At 37.5% G+C, this 9,736-nt stretch overlaps 1 long non-coding RNA gene across 1 annotated transcript; it reads right to left on the bottom strand.

The window, feature by feature from the left end:
• Window positions 1–498: 498 nt before the first annotated feature.
• On the bottom strand, window positions 499–7,431 carry LOC135481314 (uncharacterized). Its single transcript, XR_010445998.1, has 4 exons — window positions 7,323–7,431; window positions 6,022–6,081; window positions 3,620–3,725; window positions 499–2,451 (listed from the first exon to the last, which is right to left on the bottom strand). It is a non-coding gene; the product is annotated as an uncharacterized LOC135481314 (long non-coding RNA).
• Window positions 7,432–9,736: the final 2,305 nt, after the last annotated feature.

Here is a 9,736-nt window from a genome sequence, read left to right on the forward strand (position 1 = left end):
TATATATTATTTAAATGTTTAGTTAAATCTTTTCTTTTTTTATGACAAAAAAGTGAATAGAAATCAAGTTCCGCTAACACGGGGGAAGTACCCAATTAGGAAATACAAATATGATTTCAAGCATCAAAATTTCATTGTTTGACCTTGGTTGGGGCCTGCGATTGAAGAATTCACTTTTTTCTTATTTTTTTTGTTCAAAGGGCACCAAAAATAGTTTTAAGTTACATGCCCACTTCACGGTGCCGAAAGTTGGATGTATTAAGATTGCTACTGTATAAGCATTTACATGGACAGTTAGAATAAAACACTAACTGAAGTAAATTGACAACAGGTCGTGATCACCTGTTACGTGTGACCATTTGCCAGGTATCACACTGTCATCGCTGCTCTGGTTTTTCTCCAGTACGTCTTTTATGCTGTACTTCTTTAAGTAGGATTCTGCTAGTGGACTAAGCATCATCGAGGCTTGGTCCCTTTACATTGTTTTAATGTTAGTTTATGTTGAATGTGATGACAATACAACATTTTCAGTAATTTTAGACCAGTGACGTTTAATAAATTGCAATTAACATCACTCCATATTTTTTGTGCAAAGGGGCCTGTCATTCGGTACTGTTTACGCATGTACATGAACAGTTGGAATAAAACCCTAACTTAGGTCAGTTGACAAGAGGCCGCTTTAATTATAATACGGAACACAGACGTATATAATTTCAATGTTAATGGACAATAAGGGAATTATGGGCGCTTGAGTTACAGCTTAAGGCTTCGAAAAGTAATGTCTCATATACATATTTTACTTTTTATTTATTTATTTATATTACTTCATTGGCGTTTTACGGCGTACTCAAGAATATTTCATTTGTACGACAGCGGAACTTATACTTTGTGTGATGTCCTATTCGTTCAATCACTGTTATTTACGTAGTGCAAACAGATGATGCACCGTTTTTGATGTAAGGGTGATATTAACAAAATCTGGAGTTACATCGTCAATGAAATCTGTGCATTGTTTTCTTCTTGTTGTGTGAAAACAAGTATCAAACCTACTATTTGGTACAAAACAAATTTTGGGAAAACACCAGGTAAAGTCATATCAAGAACCCACTCCCTATACTGACAAGGCTTACTTCAGAGTAATTTACAGGCAAAAGTCAATATAAGGGTAGGTTACTACATTCCGGCTTTATTTACATCGCTGTCAGTAGTACTTACTTTGTTATGTCAACTTACTATATGGCCTTAAATCGTCTAGTTAACTCATTTTGTCCTAACAATTAATGATTCCCAAGGTGGCAGGGAAAGAAGAGAAAATAACCCAAAGATACCTATATTGGCATAAAGCCGTGTTCACGGGGCGTGATTTGCCATACTGACTCGCAGAATTCGATAAACGCATTCGTATACCAGCCATAAACCAATATGAACGTTTCTTGTCAATAATCCCAAGGTTAATTAGCAAAACAACGCTTAACATAAACTACCAAAGAACTAAGAAAGTATAACACAAACTACAAAAGAACTAAGATAGTATACACTCACACCAGCAAAGTTGTCAACAATAAAATATGTATCTCCGTTGTCGCTTGATTGCAACAGTTCATATATCCAAAGCCATCCAATTCAACACGATGAATACATAAGCCCAGTACCGGACAAAGCGGAACTGGACACTACCATGAGCAGAGCTCTGTCCACATCTACTTACACGAGTATTATACCGACTTCAGAACCTGGAGTCCGATGGAACAACCGTGACACACCATCTTTCTCAGCATCAACCTGTGGCGTTAATTGAGATCGTCGAACAACACGCAGGATCTAACAAATGGTTCCAGGTGAGAGATATACACGCCATACATAGGTCCCTTCGGTACAATGCTGTCTAAGTAAGAACAAACTAAAGCCAAAACTGAAGTTATCTCTCCTGCCGCACAGTCCGCGAGAGAGGAATCCTTTAGGTTCGTGTACAAACATAGGCCCAGGTAAGATATACCATCTGCAGAACCTGTGGTTTCCTTTAAATCCAGTATATATGTTCCACAGCATTTGCTATACATGGATTGTTTAAAGCCAGCAGATAACAAATATATCGTTTTGTGACTGAGAAAGATCGGACACGGTGAGGACCACTCCCAAATAATTTCTGCACGTAGTCGTCTTCATACCAAAACAGGTGTAGGTCAGCCAAAAGGGGGCACAATTTGTTGTCCAAACCACAGGCGTTCCGCTCATTGATTGAGAAGGAATGGGGTTGTGCTTTGATTATAAGGCTATTTAGCTTTAGGAACTCTGATGACCATACTCTTCCTCAGCGCCATATACGACTGACGGTCCCCACTCCTCAAAGGCAATGCTGGCGTAGGTCGTCATGTTCTCAGAAGGGTGTGTGATGGGTTTGTTGCCCACGAGTTTCGCATCCGCGTCCACCAGTACGTGAGGACTTTTCATCTGGAAGAGTTGATATTTAACAGATAATAACGATTAAAATATCGGCAGATCAATCTTGTACAACAAACCCTTAACCAATTAGTAAACCTGTTCTAACTGTACTGTCTTGAAACTGTGCGTTCTATCATCGAAGGTTAACTCATATTTTCTATTACCGAAGACATATTTGAGCATAGTGAACCTATTTTAACGTTTGTATCGTAGTACCTGAAAGCTGTATCGTAATGTCATACTAGGTTTTATCCCGTTTACTCCACAGTTGCTCCGATTCGTCACACTTAGCAATTTTTCAGAAAATGAGTTCGGTATTAGCACCGGCGTTTCTTGAGAATGTAACTCTCTGTGTTTTTGGGTATCGAGTCCTTTTTCGCTTCCATCGGGAGCAGGTTTGAGTTTTAAGGATGAATTTAAAGTTCTTGGTAAGAGGACACAAGACAGGTGGTGATCAGGCTGTGAGTGACGTCCCCATGGCGTTTCTAGGCACAGCTGCCAGCTGCTAACGTAGAAAGATCAAGATTTCGGCAGTCAACATTTGTCAAGATTTTCATGGTTGCTTTCTCACAGAAAGGGCCAGGTATTCACCTAATCTTATCGGCCACGAAATGTTTGTGACTGAATTATAGCACTAAAAGTTAACATGGTGACTTGGGGAAATTTAATATGTTTCTGAGTAATATAACGATGAGGATTCATTAGGTGTGTGTACATATACTGTATCTTCTTGTGGCAGGGCGAGTCCATGCCGCCAAAGTACAGCCGCCACTGCCGCCACTGAACCATCATGCCGAGGATGATATGACACCCCACTGAGTCAACCCACCGTGTCACAACGGGGCCAACCAATCATGTTTCCTTGCTTTAACCTCTCAATGCTGAGCGCCAAGCAAGCAGCAGCAAGTACCATTTTTAAAGCCTGTGTTATAACCCGACTTGGGTTTGATCCTCGGGTCTCCCGGATTCAAGGCGGACTCTTAGGTAATGGTATAGCCTACATGTGCATGATATAGTGTTATACCACTTCACTTCTTGGCATCTCCAATAAATGTGCCCTTGTGCCCCTGTCACGTGCATACCTTGCAGATAGCCGTAGGGTACTTTTGTCATGCATAATCAGATGTTTATCTACGTGTGTCTGAATTAAAAACGCGAGAAAACAGCAAACGTGTACCTGGTCAGGTCTGCGGTTTCCAAGCGGTCATCGTATCCGGAGTTATAATACATCACTTCATCCCCAGCAGAAGCCGCATTAGCAAAGGTGTCCACAGAAATTTGGCCTGTGTACAGACAAAGAGACACATAAACGTGTAAACTAGCTGCACGAAACTGTTTATCTCAGAATGCTTTTTATCTGCATTATTGTGTATAGAATATCAATTTACTATTCAAGGAGATGGTCTGGATAGCTGTGGATTTTCCAAATGTTCGCTTTCACTGAAATCTCATTTTAAAGTCATTCTAAGGTTACATTACTTGCTTATCCATCAGACAACTTCTGTCTCAAATGTTGTTTTATTTGAGGAACATGTATAACACCGTACAACACAGGAAAATGAGCCACAGAGCTTGTGGTACTTGATGGCGATAAGCGAACAACGATACTCGTGTGGTTGTTGCGTAGTGCAATATTCGTTGCACACAATTGTACCTGCCTCCGATATGGTGTGCATGTCTGAACATTGTATGTAGGAAAGGTGTCAATAACTTGCCATGACATCAGTGTTTTATGCCAAACACTTCATATAGAGGAACAAATTAACATTAATCGAAAATTATCGATTTCGATAAATAAATAATGGATATCAATAAATCTTTATCGATAAATATCGTTAATTCATTTATCGACATCACTACTTTATTTATCGATATGGTTAATTTATTTATTGATGAATACAATTCTCGATTAAATGTTAATTTGGCCACTCATACCTCCACGCCGTAAGTGGGAAGGTCTGCCAGCGGATGGTCGTGGGTTTCCCCCGGGCTATGCCCGGATTCCACCCACCATAATGCTGGCCGCCATAGTATAAGTGAAATATTCTTGAGTGCGGCTTAAAACATCAATCAAATAAATAAAAAAAATAAATAAATACCTCCACGCATAAGACAGAGCCTTGTTGTATGGGTGAACATTGCAGTTAAACAATAAGAAAAAAAAATAGGAAAAATGTGACACATGGTGGAACAAATTTTGATGGCTACGACTTTAGGGGGTCAAAAAGATTTCCTGTTAATAAATGGAATATGGATGTAGCAATAAATGATCCAAGACCTATTTTCAAACCAAAACGTCATTTCCAAAGGAAGCCATGTGCAGGAATCTGATCAGAGCAAACATAAAGCATTAGAAATGGCAGGACGTCATGTTGCTCAGTTTGGCTTCGTATAGATTGTTTCATGGGCCATTCATGGTGTGCATGCACAAGTCGAGATGATAGGCAAGATGTGTGGTAAGTTTCATCGAAATTGGCGCAGTAGTATTTGGGAAGCGATGCATGGACAAAATCGTGTCTACAGACGAACAAACTTCGTCGAGCGGGGTATAATAATGAAATATACTCATATCCAATAATCACACAATAGTTTTAACTGTAACAATTCGATTTATTAAGTTTTTTACTTCAATTTGTACAATTTTTCCCTAGTGTAATGTGAAAAAAATATCAGATATGTTTCTGTCTCTTTATCATCACTATTATTTCATTGATATTATTGACATTATATCTAGTTATGTATTAGTTTGTCAAAGGTGCCCTTAAATTATTGACACGAATATCTCTAATATTCTTTGCATTAACGTAAAATGTATGTGGTAAAACAGAAGATTGTGCTTGTAACGCAGATGTAAAGTGTCCAGTGTAAATGATTTGTCTTCTATAAACTATATTCTTATTTCCAAGCCGGTGGCTCAAAAGTTAGCCTTATTTATTTTATATTTTACACTTGTCAGTTTTCATAATACACATGTACAAGTAATTTGTCTCACAGTTTCTATTTTCTCCCCGATTAATTCAATTACAGGGCATAATTACTACATCTGTTAACCTAAATACACAGATATAATATCTAGTAAACATTCCAAACCCTTTCAAATGTGGAAAAAGCTATAATCAACCGTTTTTAATTCTAAACAGGGTTATAATTTATGCACACGTTTAATTCGAATACGAAAATAATGCCGAACATACAACAATTTGGTTTAAAATAAGAAAATACCAAAAAATGTTCTTTTTTTGTACATGTGTATTCCTGATAAATTACACCCGACTGTGGGGAAATACCGATCACATTAACATTACTTCGAAAGTTATCAAACTATTGCTCGTTAACAACAAGGCTTGGGAAGTCTTGTAAATATTAGGAGGGTGATACTAAAGCCCGGTGTTGTATTAGGACATAATGCCAAAATACTCTACAACTATTTACAGTTCACAGTCACGTCTGCAACTCCGATTTTTTGGCAAGTTTTGAGTGTATAAATACTGTTAATTTGTCCGCACTGCTGCATATTTTTTAGATTCGGTTCAGTGTTTCTTGCAGTAAATAAAAAAATATTTAAAAAGTAATTCTCACCTTTTCCATCCTTTGGTTTGCCTTTGGTAAGACCAGTTTTGTCACCTTGCATAGATTTCCCTGTCAAATAATCCCAAAATGTAATTAGATTAAAAAAATCAATAGAACACCTTTAGCACATATAGACACCTAGCCTCAAGTATAATTACAGCAATTACAGAGCATGTCTGTTTTGCTCAGCAAAACATTTCTCATCTGGTATTGATTAAGACTTAATGGAAAGTACAAATGGTGAATAAGTATGGAGACAAGCACGTAATAGTTCGGATTTTATTTACATAATAACTGTGCTATACCTCCAATAAGTGCATATAGTTGTGGTGATATTTCGTCTGTGACTTGTGCCATCGTTTACCTGGCTCTAGCTTGAAAATCCTCTTAGCTTTACCGAAGGCACGTTGAAACAAGGCAAAAATGGAACACAACCTGATTCACCATACATTCATGCATTGTATGAAAAGAAATCAGATGATAAAAAGAACTACAACTCACAGAGTACATCCAGAGCAGAGACGAGTGTGGTCCGATGAAAACCTACATCTTGGCAATTTACGTCAGTTACGATTATTATTTTAACTGCTTATGTGGATGCTTTAATAGAGGCTAGTCTTACAGCTCTTAACACCGTAGTTTAAAAAGAAATTCTTTTTAAAAATTCATTTATGATAAACGGCTATTAATAAGGCAGCTGATTCGAATCCAGTTCTAGGTCTAGTGCGGCCTTGAGCGAGAAGGTTTGTGAGGTACATGCCGTATAGCAGTGGTCTACATGTGGCACTGGCACTCTGGTTTCCTCAACTCATCAGTCTTAGCCTCATAATACCAGTCAAATACAAATGTACAACAAATCCGATTAAAATTATGTCAAACTGATCAACAAAATATTATCTTTCTAATTTCATTGCTTGATGATTGGATGAAGTTGACTTGGAATAATAATAAACGCTTTGTAAAAATAAACCATGTAGCGTTTTAGGAAATCAAACCTGTTTTCTTACTGGCTTTCAGTTTTGTTGACTTCATCATAGACTGGACCCTCTGGAGCTAAACTTTAATTGTAATGAAATATTTTTCTTGTTCCTATTGTTATTTCCCTTTTCCGATGTCAGGTAAGCGGCTTTTCACGCACAACCTATTGCAATGCACATTAATCCACTTACGACAAATTTGTGATGATTTATATGAAAGGAACGTTATACTTTGGCTGTTAAAACCTTGGAAAATATCCCCTTTTTGTGAGACTGAAAAAATAGCCACAAAAATGAGAAAACATAAAGGTTTGCTAGCAGCTATAAACTGACCTTTTGCAGTTTTGCTGGTTTTCTTTGCTGTATTTAATTCTGCATAGACCCGTGCTGCTTCTTCTGAAATTAAAGGTGATACACTGTAATGTACATGAATAAATATATGGAATTTTACCACAGACGCGATTAAACTGTGGACGAAAATTCCTGTGATTACAAGTGCTTATTTGTACCTCGTTTCACTGACCACTAAGCACTATTGAAGACAAAATCCACAATTGCTTTATAAATAAAAAAAACACCAGAAAATTGTATTTCCGGTATACTGGACATATATGAGAATCGAGGGCAACACTGGAGACGAGAACTTGCTGTGACATATTCAGGAGTCTATAAACCATAAGAATGGGGTTCACCAGATCATTACAAAGTGAAGTGAATCTTGTTGCCCATTAAAGTAGTGGCCCCTGCTTTTTTGAATTACACTATAAGCTAGGGCTATTTAAGTTCACTTGCATTGCTACCAAAATGATTTATTTTTTTATTAAAATAGGTAAAGGGCCCAACTGTACAATACAGTACGGAAGATTTGCTCCACCTTGTAGAAGATCCGTGAGCCTCATTAGACATTTCTTACCTACTTCTTGTATCTTCTAAATTTTTCGCCCACCAAACAAAGAATTTCTCCAATCGCTGATGACAACCTTACATACGTATTTTCGGAACGGTAAGTTCACTTTGATGACATTTTTTCAAGGTTATGTCGAATTTTATCATAAAAACTTGAGTACCAGACAGGCAATAACATCAAGGTAGAATTAATAGGCAACTGGTTTTTGTATCAATAGTTGCAAATCAAAAGCATTAGCTAAACATGTTTATGCGTACACTATGAGAATGATTCATTACCCGTTCTGTTAGTGTTTAAGATAGAACAGAATATCATTCAATCCTGGTTTATATATACACAACCCAACTGATATATCATAACCTGTATCTATCAAACGTTTAGTTAGATCACAATTATCCGCTTCGTACCCGGATGTCATCTGGTCCATAGCAAACGTTTTGTCCTGTTTTCATTTCATTTTATTCACATATAGACAAATACACATATTTTTTCCAAATTAAAACATGACTCGTCTGGAACACTACCCCAGAGAGCATAATGGCCTCCTACAGAAAACACGGTTTCCGACAGGAAACATGGTCTCCAACTTGAAACACTATCTTCTGCTGGGAAAAATGATTTTGCTGCATTTCTCGCTTTGTGGCGTTTAGTATACCCTGTGTGGTTTGTGATTCTCTTGTGACTTACAATTCTTTTGTAAGTGAATATGGAAAAAGCGTTTAGAATCTCTGGCATTCTGGTTCATGAATGTGTCCAATCTGGCTTAACCCATGACATAAGCCCGTATATTCATCGTGTTGAATGAGGGCGCCACGTTGGATATGTAAACTATTGCACCAAAATGCTGCGGAAATACATATTTTATACTGGAAAAGGCATTGCTTATGGATTTACAACTTCTTGGTTTATTGTCAGGACGTGTCACTAAAACAAGTCACATATTTTATTGACGACATTTGTTGGTCTGTGTCAAACGTTATTTTGTGAATTGGTATTGCGATTATTAACGCGGTACGTACATACTGGTTAACGGCAGGTATAGTGATATCCATTTTGGACGCATATATTCATGTGGGTGCCATAGAGCTGACGTGTTGCTGAGGTATCAGAAACCGTCTAAATTATGTGAGGCTTTTCGTTGATAAAAAATTGCAAGAATGAGAATTACATATATTTTGCATTAGCATACGCTGTAATAAACGCAGCGGGAGAGCTATATCCTCTTCTAACGGGGTATACTTACCTGAGTTGGGCATGAGATCCACCTTTTCATAGACTCCAATTTTTCTAATAAAAGATGGAAACGTATTGACGATAAACAGCTTGATGAAATAAGCATCTTGTTCAACTGAATCTTAAGCGACGTGGTAACATCAAATCTGCAATACACTACATAAATGTATGATTACCCTTACTAAATGTTTTAACCTGACAAAAACTGGTCTTTCACAAAATGTAAAATATTATCCGAACAGGTGAAAGAAAGGTTAACTATGAGTCTAGTTATGAACATACATAAAACATGGAACCGGTTATTTTATTTTCTGTAACACATAGAGGCGGACTCTTAGTTAATGATATACATGTACATGGTATAATGCTATACAACCTCATTTCGTTGCATCCCAGATAAATGTGCCCCTGTGTTCCTGTCACGTTCATACTTTGCATATAGCCGTAGAGTACTTTTGTCTTGTATAATCAGATGTTATTCTACGTGCGTCTGAATTACAAACGCAAGAAGACAGCAAACATTTACCTGGTTAGGTCTGCGGTTTCCAAGCGGCCACCGTATCCGGAGTTATAATACGTCACTTCATCCCTAGCAAAAGCTGCATTA

Source organism: Liolophura sinensis, unplaced genomic scaffold (genome assembly GCF_032854445.1).
Source record: "Liolophura sinensis isolate JHLJ2023 unplaced genomic scaffold, CUHK_Ljap_v2 scaffold_18, whole genome shotgun sequence".
Classification (NCBI taxonomy): domain Eukaryota; kingdom Metazoa; phylum Mollusca; class Polyplacophora; order Chitonida; family Chitonidae; genus Liolophura; species Liolophura sinensis.